The sequence below is a fragment of the Dama dama genome, chromosome 14, assembly GCF_033118175.1.
Source record: "Dama dama isolate Ldn47 chromosome 14, ASM3311817v1, whole genome shotgun sequence".
NCBI classification, from domain to species: Eukaryota; Metazoa; Chordata; class Mammalia; order Artiodactyla; family Cervidae; genus Dama; species Dama dama.
The window spans coordinates 37381140-37397135 of NC_083694.1; the positions used below are offsets into that span (position 1 = coordinate 37381140).

General features: G+C 40.2%; 1 protein-coding gene and 1 long non-coding RNA gene across 5 annotated transcripts in view; one reads left to right on the plus strand and one right to left on the minus strand.

Annotated features, from left to right (window-relative positions):
- Window positions 1–15996, plus strand: part of FASLG (Fas ligand) — a 66148-nt gene that overhangs the window by 27751 nt on the left and 22401 nt on the right. The window contains exon 1 of one of the 3 annotated variants that reach the window (XM_061160342.1): window positions 629–1103. The exons of 1 other annotated variant lie outside the window; for it this stretch is intronic. The gene's annotated coding sequence lies outside the window, so the exon portion shown is untranslated. Of the gene's footprint in view, window positions 1–628; window positions 1104–10330; window positions 10346–15996 lie in introns of those variants that run through there. One more of the 3 variants, XM_061160343.1, reaches the window with a different exon arrangement.
- LOC133069156 (uncharacterized) lies at window positions 1042–4170 on the minus strand. 2 transcript variants are annotated; one of them, XR_009695791.1, is made up of 3 exons: window positions 4035–4170; window positions 3605–3861; window positions 1042–1177 (listed from the first exon to the last, which is right to left on the minus strand). It is a non-coding gene; the product is annotated as an uncharacterized LOC133069156 (long non-coding RNA). The 2 variants fall into 2 exon arrangements; XR_009695792.1 differs by lacking the exon at window positions 1042–1177 and adding an exon at window positions 3269–3463.

Genomic DNA, 15996 nt, shown 5'->3' on the forward strand with positions numbered 1-15996 from the left:
GCATGGAGCAGGAGATGCCAGGCAGGTGCCTTGATAGACTGATGGGGCATTTACCAGGGGACTGGGGCAGGGTGCCAGGGCATGGCCCTGGAAGGAGAACCTGGCAGGGCAACAGGCCTAGGGAAGACAATGGCGGGCAAAGCAGGCCCGAGTGTGAGAGGAAGGGGCACAAGGGATGTGGGAAGAAAACCCCATTCCTGGATGCAGTGTGTTATGGACACTGGACATGGACAGCCTGGGTTTGACCCCAGGCCCTGCCACTCTTTTGAAAAATGATTTAATCTTTCTGAGCTTTGGTCTCCTTATTGCCAATGGGGCTATTTAACCTAACTGGGTTATTTTGAGGAACTGATATGAGAATCCACATGAAGGATCTGATTCAGTATCTGGGTACTCTGTGACACTCAGGATCCTATTCTTTTGGCTACAATTTATTATTTTATTTTTTTTGAATAAGGACTTTCTCAGTTACCCATTGCTTCACAAAAGACACAAGAGCTAAATATTTTTATAGTGGCATACCAGATATACTCTTTTCTAAAAGTTACAGACATATTCCATTTGATTTTTAGGAAAGGTTAAGAGAATAGATGTTTTACTGGATGCTCACTGTGTATTTTCTCATTTAGTCATCAAATCACCATATGAAGTTTATTATCATCATTAACCCCATTTCACAGATTAGACAACAAAGGTACAAACATTAAGTAACTTATTCATCATAATGTAGTTTAGTTATAAGTACAGATTTAAGCCCTGGTGTGACACTCGGTAAGCATTGCTGGGGGCACCAGATGGTTGCTGGTTGATAAGAATAAGGGTATGAAGTTACAGCACAACCTGTAGCCCCAAGGTGACAGGAGTGCAGGTCTCCTGTGATTTCCTGTTCAGAAGTCGGTCTGGTCCCAGAGCTCAGCCTGCAGTGTCACCACCTATAACGTGCAGTAAGTTTTGGGTGAAGAGGGTAGACGGATTATGGAGCTATTAGGTCACCAGAGCTGGGAAGTGGGCTGCCCTCCCTGGCTCCTTGCTGCTTAAGGACTGATGCTCCGGCATGCTGACTCAGCCCATGGCACATGGGAAGGACCAGATAGCGCCAGGCAGTAAGTGCTGTAACTGTGTTCTTCTGGGTCTTGGTTTTTGTCAGCTGCAGTTGATTTTCTGAGGATTTAGTTTCCTGTTTGGGCGGGAGAGGCATTAAATCCATTTTGGACTGATTTTTAAGAGCAGCAGCTTCCAGCATTTCAGTTTTAGATTTCTGGATGACTTTGTGCTTATGGGCACGGGATATTGGGAATCTGATCATGCCCGGTGTCCATGCACTTCTCTCACTCTCTTTGTCCTTCTTCTTGCCAGTCCCTCCAGTCTCCTCTCTTTCCCCAGTTTTCGGCCTCCCTTTCCTCACTAAATCTTTATCTTCAGGCTCGTGGCTCTTTCACCTCCACCTTCCTCTGTCCACATCTTTTCCTATCTGTCTTTTGATCTTCTAACCAATGTCTCCCTCATCACAGAACTATGGTCTTTGGAGTAGAGGGGACCTCAGAACATCTAGTGCTGCCTGAGCCCCAACTCTCCACCAGCACATCATTATCCCAAGCTTAGGAATCTCCCGGACCTGGGAACTGACCCCAGCCCAGGGTGGCTTGTGCTGCGTTTGCAGTGCTGTGACTGTAAATACAGTGGGGCTCCACTGAGGAAAGAAGTTGTTCCCTCTGCCTCTGAGGAAGTGGAACCTTCTACTGTTTGGTTCTAGTTCTCCTCCACAGGTCTATCTATACAAGCAATGCTCAGGGGATATTTACTGAACATTTCCTGTGTGCCAGCCTCTGGGCTAGAGACTACAGATTGCAAAGTTGACTTGAAAGTGTCCCAAAAGTTAAGATGCTTGTGTTTAGGAAATAGGCTAGATTTCCAATGACATGGTGTGTTAAGTGCTATAATAAACAAGCTGCAGGAACCTTGAGGGAGGAGGGATTCACTGTGCCTGGGAAGGCCTCACAGAGGAGCTGATGTCTGAGCTGACTTAGGGAAGAAGAGTTTACCAGGCAGGACTTGGGGACATGGGGCTCCATCAGGCAGCTTGACTAAGATAAAACAGAGTGAGGTATTTAACTGGAAGGAATGAAGAAATGGGCTGGACTGATAGATTCACTAGGAGATGAAAAAAAAAATCACGTGTGACATGATGTAGGAACCACACACAGGTGGTGCAAAGAGTTCTGGGAGCAGGAACCCTGAGTAGAGGTGTGGGGGTCCAGCACTTCCTGTTGTGAGAGGACAGCCTTGCTGGGTTCCGGTTACCTCTTCCGTTGATAGAGGCGACTGCAGTACCCGGCTGTCTGTCTTGTGGTGGGGAGAGTAGGGGGTGGAGTCTAAGTGTTCAGTCCAGGTCTCAGTCGTGGAGTACAGTGCATTTGGGGAGGTAAGGAGAGCTAAGCGGTTGCGAGCGTGGCTTCAGAGACAGTTAGACCTTGTAAAACAGGAGGCATGGAGAAGTGGGGACTAGGAGCTTAAAAGTGAGAACAAGAAACTTCCACATGGAATTCAGGTTCCCTAGAATGATAAATAGGGATTTTCATGGTATGTGTTTGGGGAGGGGGACTTATTTGTCAAAGGCATTCTAAAGGCATGTGAGAATTTGCAGGGGTGCGGGGACAGCGTAGAGAGGAAAAACCTAGCGTCACAGAGGAAGACCTGAATTCATGTGTAAGCTCGGCCTCTTCATAGGTTCTTTAGCCTCTCAAATCACTTGTAAAATGGAGGTAAGATAATTTTTATCATGGAGGGCTGCTTGAGGGTAAAATAAGGTAATGTATAGAGTTCCTGCTTTCATGGTCGTTCAGACGGTGAAGAATCTGCCTGCAATGAGGGAGACCTGGGTTCGATCCCTGGGTCAGGAAGATCCCCTGGAGGAGGAAATGGCAACCCACTCCAGTATCCTTGCCTGAAGAATCCCCATGGACAGAGGAGCCTGTCCATGGGGTCACAGAGTTGGACACTGAGCGACTAAGCACAGCACAGCATAGAGTTCCTAGCTCAGCACCTAGCATATAATACATGATAAGTACCTTGTTTCTTTCCTTCTCCTTTTCCTCCCCACCCATCCCAACTGAACACTGAGTAAGTGGTTGACCAGGAGGAACAGGAAAAACTGGATGGATTTGAGGTTGGGCTTCCCTGGTGACTCAGAGCTTAAAGCGTCTGCCTGGAATGTGGGAGACCCCGGTTCAATCCCTGAGTTGGGAAGATCCCCTGGAGAAGGAAATGGCAACCCACTCCAGTACTCTTGCCTGGAGAATCCCATGGAGGGAGGAGCCTGGTAGGCTACAGTCCTTGGGGTTGCAGAGTCGGACACGACTGAGCGACTTCACTTTCTTTCTTTTTTCTTTTCAGTGGTAAAGAGCTGACTGCTAGTGCAGGAGACATAAGACACGTGGGTTGATCCTTGGGTTGGGAAGATCCCCTGGAGGAGGAAATGGCAACCCACTTCAGTATTTTTGGCTGGAGAATTCCATGCACAAAGGAACATGGTGGACTACAGCCCATGGAGTCAGACATAACTGAAGCAACTTAGCATGAAAATGACCACAGGGAGAGGACTTACCAAATTAGGAGCTCCTGAAGGAGTTGTGTATGACTTTGTCTTTGCACCCTTCCATGCAGCTTGCCTCCTGTTAGGTGCTCAAGACATGTATGGATGGAACTGAACAGAAACAAATGCTTCCTGTGTTTCATTTCCAGATGTAGAAGGTGTGGTGGGGAAGCAGCAGGAGATAGGGTGGGATTTCTTCCCAGTTCTTCCTCCATACTGGTTGTGGTTTGGGGAGAATCCTCTTACCTCTCTTGAGCTCAGGTCCAGACCTGTGAAGTTAAGGACTTGAGTCAGTCAGCTCTCCCCTATTCCAGCATTGAGATTCTAGGACTTTACTGGTTTCAGATTGGTCAGACATCGCTAGTTTGCAAAGAAAGCTCAGTGGAGAGCACCTCATTTATCAAATTGCAAACTGGTACAAAGCCTAGGGCTCTCCACTTACTGGGCTGTGGCTGTCCCACCATCGGTAATAGATAGCGAAACTTATCCAGACTCAGAGGCAGTATGCTCAAATTTTCTTCTCATGAGACCCTGAGGTTAGAAGGCTCTTCCAGCTGCATAGCCCTGACTAACATCTGCTAGACGCTCAAAGGAAACAGTGGGTGACAAAAACAACGACTTTGACATTTAAGTCAGTCCTTAGTGCATGTGACCTTCCCACAAACCCACCATGACACCATGACAAATGTGAAGAAGCATTTCAAACATCAATAAGGGTTCTTAAAAGAGCCCACAAGTCCTAGGTCTTTCCAGTCTTTTTTCACTTCCAGTTAATTATTGAGCTATAACTGGCATATAGCATTGTATATGTTTATGGTGTACAACATAATGATTTGACATCATTATGAATACATCATGAAATAATTATATACATTTTGTATACATCATGAAATAATTATCACAAGTTTAATGAACATCCATCACCTTTTATAGATGCAAAATTTAAGAAATAGAAAAAAAATGTTTCCTTATGTTGAGAACTCTTGGGATTTACTCTCTTAACAACTTTCATATATAACACAGTGAAAGTGAAAGTTGCTCAGTTGTGTCTGACTCTTTGCCACCCCATGGACTACAGCCTGCCAGGCTTCTCTGTCCATGGAATTCTCTAGGCAAGAATAATAAAGTGGGAAGCTGTTCTCTTCTCCAGGGGATCTTCCTGACCCAGGAAATCAACATATAACATACAGCAGTAATTATATTTATTATGCTGTATATTATATCCTTTATACTTATATTTATCTTACAACTGGAAGTTTGTCCCTTTTGACTGCCTTCATCCAGTTTCTCCTCCCCTGAAAACCCTGCCTCTGGTAACACAAATCTCATCTCTTTTTCTGTGAGTTTGTTTGCTTTTAAAGTATAATTGAGCTACAAACTATGTTAGTTTCTATTATTCGATATGTCTATATATACTAAAATGGTCACCATGATAAGTCTAGGTACAATATGTCAGCATACAATGATACTGCGTGATTCTTGACTATAGTCTCCTCACTGTACACTTTATACGTGTGACTCATTTATTTTGCAGCTAGAATTTTGTACTTAATCTCCCTTACCAATTCCTCCTGACCTGCCCCAACCCTCCTCTTCTCTGGCAACCACCTGTTTTTGCTCTGTATATATGACTCTGTTTCTGTTTGTTCATTTGCTTTTTAAAAAAATTTATTTAACTGGGGGATAATTACAATATTGTGATGGTTTTTGCCATACATCAACATGAATCGACCATAGATATATGTGTCCCCTCCCTCTTGATCCACTCTTCCGCCTCCCTCCCCACCCCATCCCTCAAGGTTGTCACAAAGCACAAGCTTTGGGTTCCCTTCATCATACATGAAACTCCCACTGGCTATCTGTTTTACATATCGTAATATATATGGTGGTGGTGGTGTAGTCACTAAGTCATGTCCGACTCTTGTGAGCCTATAGACTGTAGCCCCCTAGTCTCCTCTGTCCATGGGATTTTCCAGGCAGTATGTTTCAATGCTATTCTCTCAAATTATCTCACCTTCTCCTTCCCCAACTATGTCCAAAAATCTGTTCTTTATGTCTGTGTCTCCTGCTTTGTTTTTTAGATTCCACATTATAGGTGAAGTCAGATAACATTTTTCTATCTCTGTGTGTCTTATTTTACTTAATACCCTCTAGGTTCATCCATGTTGTCACAGATGGCGAGCTTTCATTCTTTTTTATGGCTGAGTAATTTTCCCTTATATTTATCTTCTTTATCCACTCATCTGTTTCTGGGCACTTAAGTTACTTCTATATCCTGGCAGTTGTAAAAAAGGCTGCAGTGACCATAGAGGTTCTTATGTCTTTTGAATTAGTTGTTTCCTTTTCTTCAAATAAATACCCAGGAGTGGAGTTGCTGGATCATATGGTAGTTATTTTTAATTTTTAAAGGAATCTCCATATTGATTTTCATAGGAGCTGCACCAGTTTACAATTCTTTCCACAGTGCATGGGTGGGAGTTCTCTTTTCTTCACGTCCTTCCAAGCACTTGTTGTTTGTCTTTTTGATAATAGCCTTTCTGACAAGTATGAGATAATTTCTCATTGAGGTTTTGACTTGCATTTCCCTGATGATTAGTGATATTAAGTATCTTTTCATGTGCCTGTTTGGAAAAATGTCTGTTCAGATCCTCTGCCCATTTTCAATTGGTTGGATTGTTTGTATTTTTTTTTTTTGATTGTTTGTATTTTTGATGTTGAATTGTGTAAGTTATATGTGTGTGTGTGTGTGTGTGTGTGTGTGTGTGTCTGTGTGTGTATATATATATATATATATATATATATATATATATATATATGATATTAACCCCTTATTGGATATATTTTTTGCAAATATGTCTTTTCATGCACTCCCATTTAGTAGGTTGACTTTTCATTTTGTTGATAGTTTTCTCCATTATGCAAAAGCTTTTTAGTTTGATATAGCCCCATTTGTTTATTTTTGTTTTTGTTTCCATTGTCTGAGGGGACATATACAAAGAAAAAAAATTCTACCATGACTGATGCCAAAGAGCTTATGGTTTTTTCTAGAAGTTTTATGATTTCAGGTCTTAAGTCTTTAATCCATTTCAAATTTATTTTTGTGCTCTGAGAGAGGAATCTAGTTTGAGATTTTTACTTTAAGAGAGTAATCCAGTTTGATTCTTTTGCATGTAACTGTATAGTTTTCCCAACACCATTTATTGAAGAAGCTGTCTTTTCTCCATCATATATTCTGGCCTCCTTTTTTCATAGATTAATTACCCATAAAAATGTGGGTTCGTTTCTAAGATCTCTTTTTTCCCACTGAATTATGTGTCTGTTTTTGTGCCAGGACCATACCGTTTTGATTACTCTAACTTTGAGTGTAGTTTGAAATCAGGGAGCATAATACTTCTAGTTCTCCTTTTTTTCTTAAGATTGTTTTGACTATTTGGGATCTTCTGTGTTTCCATAAAAATTTTAGAATTATTTGTTCCAGTTCTGTGAAAAATGCCATTGATATTTTTCTGGGGATTGCATTGAGTCTGTAGATTACATTGGGTAGTATGCTCTTTTTAACCATATTAATTCTTCCAATTTATGAACATGGGCTATCTTTTCATCTGTTTGTGTTGCCTTCAATCTCTTTCAACAGTGTCTTACAGTTTTCTGAGTACCATTCTTTTGCCTCCTTAGTTAGACTTATTTTTATTCTTTTGCAGTGGTTGTAAATGGGATTGTTTTCTTAATTTTTCTTTTTGATAGTTTCTTGTTAGGAAATAGAAATATAATAGACATCTGTATGTTAATTTTATACCCTGCAACTTTACCAAATTCATTGATGAGTTCTAGTATTTTTTTGTGTGGTATCTTTAGGATTTTCTATGTATAGTATCATGTCATCTGCAAACAGTAACAGTTTTACTTCTTCCTCTCCCTTTTGGATTCCTTTCCTTTCTTTTTATTGTCTGAGTGCTGTGGCTAGGACTTACAATAGTATGTTGAATACAAGTGGTGAGAGTGGGCATCCTTGTCTTGTTCCTGATCTTAAATGAAATGTTCTCAGCTTTTCACTACTGAGTATAATTTTGGCTGTGGGCTGGTCATACATGGCCTTTATTATGTTCAGGTATATTCTCTCTATAGCTACTTTGTGAGAGTTTTTTTTTTTTTTTAAATCATAAATAGATGTTAAATCTCATCAAAAACTTTTTCTGCATTTATTGAGATTATCATAAGATTTTTATTCTTTAATATGTTAATGTGGTATATCACATTGATTGGTTTGTGGATACTAAACCATCCTTGCATCCCTGATATTAATCCCACTTGATCATGGTATAAGATCCTTTTAATGTATTGTTGAATTTGGTTTGTTAGTATTTTGTTGAGGATTTTGGCATCATGTTCATCAGTGATACTGGCCTGTAATTTTCTTTTTTGTGTGATATCTTTGGCTAGTTTTGGTATTAGGATGATTCTGGCCCCTCATAGAATGAGTTAAGAAGCATTCCTTCCTCTCCAAGTTCTTGGAATAGTTTGAGAAGAATAGGCATTAACTCTTCTCTAAATATTTGGTAAATTTAACCTGTGAAGCCATCTCATCCAGTTTTCTTTTTTTTTTAATTCCTAATTCAGTGTTATTACTGGTAGTTGATCTATTCATATTTTCTATTTCTTCTGGTTCTATCTTGGGAGACTGTCCATTTTTTTGGTGTTTAATTGTTTCTGGTAATCTCATGATCCTTTGCATTTCTGTGGTATTGCCTGTAACTTCTCCTCCCCGCCCCCCTGGTTTTATTGATTTGGACCCTCTTCTGGATGTCTGGATAAAGGTTTGTAAATTTTGTTTACCTTTTGAAAGAACCAACTCTTAGTTTAATTAGTCTTTCTATTGTTTTTTCAGTGTCTATTTCATTTATTTTTGCTCTGATCTTTATTATTTTTTCCGACATTTTCAGTCTTAATAGATATTGTCCTATCCTGTCTGTTACTGGCCTATAGGCAGTGGATCCTCAGCCTTATATACTTGGGAGCACTGCTCACAAAGCAGCCTTGTTTCGTAATCCCTCTTACATTGTGCCCTTTTTGGATTAGAATTTTGACTCAATGCCAACAGGCTGTGTGACTTCAGGCAAGTCCCTTAATCTATTTAAGTGTCAATTTCTTCATCTATATTCATATAATCAGCATACGTTTATTGAGTGCCTCTAATACTAGGCACTACTCTTGGCTTGGAATGTTTTTTCATTTGTCTTTGAAAAATTAAAGCAATTGGTCACTGATAAGATTTAGGGAACCAGTGTATGAACTCCCACACTGTTCCCAGTTGCACACTATGTATTGCTGTGTTGACATGCAGAGACTGAGAGGAAAATATAGTCAGTAAGCCGAGCCATACCTCACCTACCATGTCAAGGTCAGCCACCAGGGTTCTAACTGCAGGAGAACATGATGAACCTCCTGAGAGAAATAATAATACAATGAAATGGTATTAAAACCTTTGAGCAAGAGAGATGATGGAGTCTCTCCCTGGCTTCTTAGGACATACTTTGGGTAGAAAGGAGGTCATCTGGAGGCAGGAAGACCAATGAGTGCTTGGGATCCAGTTGGATTATTAGTGGTAACAGGTGCCTTTGGTAGTAAGTCTGTTTTATTTCAAATGTCTTTTGGCTTGTCTCAGGTTTAAAAGCCAAAAGCTGATGGGAAATTTAGAAAGTGAAACATAATTTGAGTATTCTGTAAAATCACTTTGTGAGGAGCCTATAAAGAATTTCAACATTTATTTTGAGTGCATATTAGTTGCCAGACACTGTGCTGGACTGGGTATACAGTTGAATGTGATGTGATTTTATATCTATACCTATCAAATAGTGATAAGTACCAGAAGAGGGGGGAAAAATCCCAGAGAGAGAATATTAACTGGAATTATCTCCTTTAGATGAAGTGACAAGTGAAGACCTCTTTGAGAAAGTGATATGTAGTTTAAGATCTAAGGGTTCTAGCACCTGGTCAAATAAAAGTGGGGCAGAGGTGAGGCAAAGAGCTTTCCAGGCAGCATCTTAGGCATAGATCCTGAGGTAATGAAGAATTTGCCCCATTTGATGAACTGAAAGGCCAGTGTGGCCTGTGTGTGGTGAGAGAGGAAGGGAGTAGAAAGGGTTAAGCTGGAGAGCTGGGAAAAGCCCAGATGATGCAGGGTCTTGGAAGTCATAATAAAGTGTTCAGATTTTACTCCAAAGGCAACGGGCAGCCACTGAAGTGTTACTTTTAAGAAGCAGATTTACATGATCAGATTTACACTTGCATCAATGACAACTGAAGAAGTGACATGACCCACCTCAGTGGAAGGTGAAGAAATACAATGTTGTCATGATTCCATAATAAGTCAATGAGAGGCTGATAGCATGTGTAGGGTGTTATCAGCCTGTGGAGCACATAACATCACTGAATGAGGCTGCAATAGAATCTTAATTCCCACCAAATAGTCCTGTTCATGACCTGGGACCCTCTTGGAATTATTAATTCAGCCAACATATGTTGAGTTTTTACCCAGTGATGTTGAACAAAACAGACGCAGTGTACCACGTATAATTTGTTAATACTCAGTACTACCCCTGCCTCTTTATCCTCTTCCCTGTTCCCAGGAGCATAAAGCTGATAAATGAAAATTCCTCCACTCCATTGCAAGTGAGATTCCAACTGGATTCCATCAATGAGAAGAAATTGCATGAGATTTGGAAAGTAATGGAGGAGAAGCCACTGGTTGTCATGGTAGTTACTGAAGAGTGTTTGTGGACAGCAGTGGTTTGGGGTTTTCCTACAGATTTCTGCTATTCTCCTAAGAATCACCAATATCAGTGTTGTTGGAAGATGAAACTACTGGTTGTAGCATAAGTTTGAACTTCAAAGTTTCCTGAAGTTGTCCTTACGGACCTTTGCTTGCCCAATCTTTAATTCCTGTATTAATCCTTTCCCCACTTTGCATACTTGGAGTGGCTTCTGTTTTTCTGTCCAGACTCCAATTGATACACAAAAGACAGGGAAAAAATGAGAATAGTCTTGACATCCAATAATACTGTTGCATGGAGTGGCAGGGATGAAGGATAATTTTGGCCCCATTGCTGCTGTCATCCACAGACTCCAGGTTTTTGCCATTCAAGTTGCTGTGACCTGGAGAAACAAGAGTTATGCTTGATAGCTTATCCTCCAGGTCAGTCTTTTATACTAGAAAAGAACATCAAAGTTACCTTTATCTTAGAGACAAGAGATCAAATTGAAGCACAAAGAAAGTTGTGGTCACCCATCTCCTGAAATGAGTTAAAAAGCCTTCAATATTTTACAGATTTTCCTGAGCCAATCAGATTGTGAGGTGGGAGTAGAAAAGTGCCACCTATAAAAAGAATAGAAAGAGCACACTCTTTGCAGATCAAATAGACTTAAATGTGACTGAAGTCTGGCTCAACCTCTTGTCAGGGTTTACTTTTCTTCTCTGAATCTAATTATTCATTTATAAAGATAATATACTCATTTTCATAGGCTTATTCTGCATATTAATGATGGTGATGATAAATAATAATTACTGCTAACAGTTGTAAAACATGTACTATATTCCAGACACTCTCCTAAGTGCCTCATGTGAATCAACTCATTTAATTAATCCTTACAATAACACTAGAGGCAATGGATGTAAAGAATATAGCAGGGCTGACAAGATGACTTTTGAGCATGGGTTTCTGACTCTGACCCTTGAAACAACTCCAAGAAACAGGCAGTGTCTTGATTGGCCTGAGAAACTGACATCAACCTGAGAAGCTCTTGAGGGGAGAAGAAGGGGTGGCTGGATCTCAGTGTACATGTGTGTGCACGTTTGCAGCAGCTCAGGGGAGAAGAGGGTCAGATGCCACACGGAGATGGGCCAGGCCAGAGCTTTATGATTCTGTGTGTTTTCTTTACTGTCTTGCTTGTTATCACTTTGAGGCAGATAAACAGCAGTGGATGCCCAAAAGCACCGGGGGAAATATCAATATAGTGCTGGAATCTGGCTGAGATGGGGAGGAGGAGTCAACAGCAGGTATAGATAAATAACTCCAGCTGAGGAAGAAAATCTCTGAAAAAAAAAGAGCAATGTCAAGCAGACCCTCGGTAGATTTTCCTTGGCAAGGTAGGTGACAAACAGAGGATGACTTACCTCAGATTATAATGCCAGAGGTGCTTCCTCCTAAGGAGGAACCCACTGCCAACTCCCTAAGCTCACTGGGAGGGGCATGAATTTCTCCTGGATTCCTGGGCTTTAGCCACCTTCACCTCTCCCTCCCTCTAGCCCCCACACACATGCTTCACATTATGCTCTATGAGAACTGAAACTTGCAGGAAAGGGTAAGCTCGCAAGGAAAAGTGATCAGACATATGAGGAACACAGTGCTCTAAAAGAAAGACAACACCAAACAAGTTATACCAGGCAAAGAAAATTAATAGACCACAGAAAATAAGTTGAAAATAAGCATGAGAAATACCTTCCAAAAATATGAAGGTAAAATACAACATTAATCAAGGAAAACAAAGAACTGGTGGAAAATATTGGATTTGAAAAAATGTAATAGTTGTAATAAAAATCTTAATGAATTTGTTAAATTTTAGAAAAGATATAGCTGAAGAATGTATTGGATGTATTACTGAGCTGGAAGATATCTGAAAACTTCAAAGCATCAAGAAAGTAGATAAAAATTTTGAAAGAAATCTTAGTTGCAAATTTTGGGGGGAACAAATGTCAGATTTTGAAATGTATATCCAGCTAAACTACCATTTAAATACTAGTACAAAGGAACTGTAAGGATCCATCACAACCCAGAATTAAAATTCTAGGCAGTACGAACATGATGAAGGTGATGGTTGGGGAATGGGACTATAGTTTGCTCTCTCTCCTGTGAATTTACCTTATATGGACTACTTCAATGGACTTACTTGCCCTCTAGCTTCTGATTGAATTTGCCTAATGGGAAGCCCCAGCAGAAGAGAAGGACCTATCCTGTAGTAGAATAGGATATTTATTCTCTAGGTCCACCTTGGACTGGCTGCAATTCTTGACTCAAAGTCACAATTCCTGTTTAGGCTGTCGTCTTTGTACACATCTGTCCTTCCTAGGTACCAATAACTTATCTTTCTTCTTAACTAGTGGTCATAACAACCCTGTTCCTTCTAGTGCTAGAACAGTATTCCATTTTCTTTTTCATTTCCCTACACCTTACTTATATGGTTGTCCCTTTTGCTAAGCCCTTCTCAAGCTATCCTGATTTCTGTTCCATCTGTTTACTGATGAGATTCTGATGATATAATGGGAAACTATTGATAGAGTTATATATTAAAAACAAAAACCTTTGAAAAATATCATACTTATTGTGAGAAACTTTAGAACAGTCTCTCTCTCTGTGATTAGGGACAAGATATAGATACCCATAATCACAATTACTGTTTTATATAGTTCTTAAGGTTTGGGACAATTCAAAAAGAAAAGTAAAAGAATGAGGCATAGGATTAGAAAGAGAGATTAGAATTTCTCATTGTATCCACTAATAATGTTATGTATATAGGAAAGAAAACCCCAGGAATCAATAGGCACACTACCAGAAATAGAGTTCCATAAGTTTACAAGGGTCTAAATTATTACAGAATGAAGAGCATTTATTTAAATCAGAGTCATTTATGACTATGAATGATTATGAACAAAGCTAGTGGAAGTGATGGAATTCCAGCTGAGTTATTTCAAATCCTAAAAGATGATGCTGTGAAAGTGCTGCACTCAATATGCCAGCAAATTTGGAAAACTCAGGTGGCCGCAGGACTGGAAAAGGTCAGTTTTCATTCCAGTCCCAAAGAAAGGCAATGCCAAAGAATGTTCAAACTACCACATAATTGCATTCATCTCACACACTAGCAAAGTAATGCTCAAAATTCTCCAAGCCAGGCTTCCACAGTTCATGAACTATGAACTTCCAGTTGTTCAAGTTGGATTTAGAAAAGGCAGAGGAACCAGAGATCAAATTGCCAATATCTGCGGGATCATCAAAAAAGCAAGAAAATTCCAGAAAATATCTACTTCTGCTTTATTGACTATGCCAAAGCCTTTCACTGTGTGGATCATAACAAACTGTGGAAAATTCTTAAAGAGGTGGGAATACCAGATGACCAGACCTGCCTCCTGAGAAATCTGTATGCAGGTCAAGAAGCAACAGTTAGAACTGAACATGGAACAATAGATTGGTTCCAAATTGGGAAAAGAGTACATCAAGGCTGTAAATTGTCACCCTGCTTATTTAACTTATATGCAGAGTACACCAAGCAAAATGCTGGGCTGGATGAAGCACAAGCTGGAATCAAGATTGCCAGAAGAAATATCAATAACCTCAGATACATAGATGACATGATCCTTATGGCAGAAAGCAAAGAAGAACTAAAGAGCCTCTGATGAAAGTGAAAGAGTAGAGGGGAAAAGTTGGCTTAAAACTCAGCATTCAGAAAACAAAGATCATGGCATCCGGTCCCATCACTTCATGGCAAATAGATGGGGAAACAATGGGAACAGTGGCTGACTTCATTTTCTTGGACTCCAAAATCACTCCAGATGGTGACTACAGCCATGATATTAAAAGATGCTTGCTCCTTGGAAGAAAAGCTATGTCCAAACTAGACAGCATATTAAAAAGCAGAGATATTACTTTGCCAACAAAGGTCTGTCTAGTCAAAGCTATGGTTTTTTCAGTAGTCATGTATGGATGTGAGAGTTGGACTATAAAGAAAGCTGAGCACTGAAGAATTGATGCTTTTGAACTGTGGTGTTGGAGAAGACTCTTGAGAGTCCCTTGGACTGCAAGGAGATCCAACCAGTCCATCCTAAAGGAAATGAGTTCTGGATATTCATTGGAAAGACTGATGCTAAAGATGAAATTCCAATACTTCGGCCACCTGATGTGAAGAACTGACTCACTGGAAAAGACCCTGAAGCTGGGAAAGACTAAAGGCAGGAGGAGAAGGGGGCGACAGAGGATGAGATGGTTGGATGGCATTAGCGACTCAATGGACATGAGTTTGAGTAAGCTCCAGGAGTTGGTCATGGACAGGGAATTCTGGCGTGCTGCAATCCACGGGGTCACAAAGAGTTGGACACAACTGAGCAACTGAACTGACTACTGACTGGATTGTAGCCCATCAGGCTCGTTTGTCCTTGGGGATTCTCCAGGCAAGACTAATGGGGTGGGTTGCCATGTCCTCCTTGAGGGGATCTTCCCAACCCAGGGATCAAACCCAGGTCTCCCGCATTGTAGACAGATTCTTTATTGTCTGAGCCACCAGGGAAGCCCCTGAAGGGTATTAGTGCCCTAATGAGAGGCAGAGGAAATCTTGCTTCCTCTCTCTTTCCACCCTATGAGGATACAATGAGAATCAGCCATCTGCAGTGCAGAAGCCAGTCTTTTAATGACTTAATCTTGGAAGTGCTATCCCAACATGTCTGCTTTATTCTATTACAAGTGGGTCAGCAAGTCCAGTCTGCACTTAAGGGGAAGGAATTATGAAAAAGTGTGAATACCAGGAGGTGGAGGATCATTGGGGTTATGTAGAGGTTGCTTACCACAAAATCTAAAAATACCCCAGAAAATGACAACATTTATTATCACAACAAAATTATAAAATATCAAGCAATTAATCTAAGAAAGAATGATAAGACCATCCTGGAGAAAAATTTTAAAAGTCATAAAGGACAGATGAAAAGCTGTTGATAGGGCAAAAACATTGTAAAGAAAATACTTCACCTAAATTAGTACAATTACAATAAAGAGTCCAGTAGAACAGTTTAAGACCATGGTAGTTTTTCTTTTCCTAATAGATATAGGAGAGAATAAATATACTCAAGTTAATTTTGAAAAAGAGAAAATTTTGCCATACTAGCCTCAACATTTTATAAAGCTATAGTTGTGAAAACTGTGTGACCCTTGTACTGGAATAGAGAAATAAATAAATGAAACAAAGATAAAAATCCAGAAAAAGACCCAACTATATGTACAAACTTCATATATGATAAATATACCACTGTAATTCACTTGGAGAAAAGATGGATTATGTTAAGAAAACCAATTCACATGTAGAGAAAAACAAAGATGAACTCATGCACATCTCTTTAAATCTCTGTAACTGGCAGTCCTACCTGCTGAGAGAAATCACCAACTCTGAATCTTTCTGCCCCATCCATCCTCAAGGAACCCTGGTTCCAGAATCAGAGATGCAGGTAGGAGAGGAAAGGTGAGAAGGAAAGAAACTCTTCAATTTGGATGAGCTGCCAGCTTGCTGACTTTTTGATTTATTTATTCAGTGCCTCTCCCAAGAGCAAATACACAATTTTTTCCCTTTAGTGATCACAGAGGTAACATCTA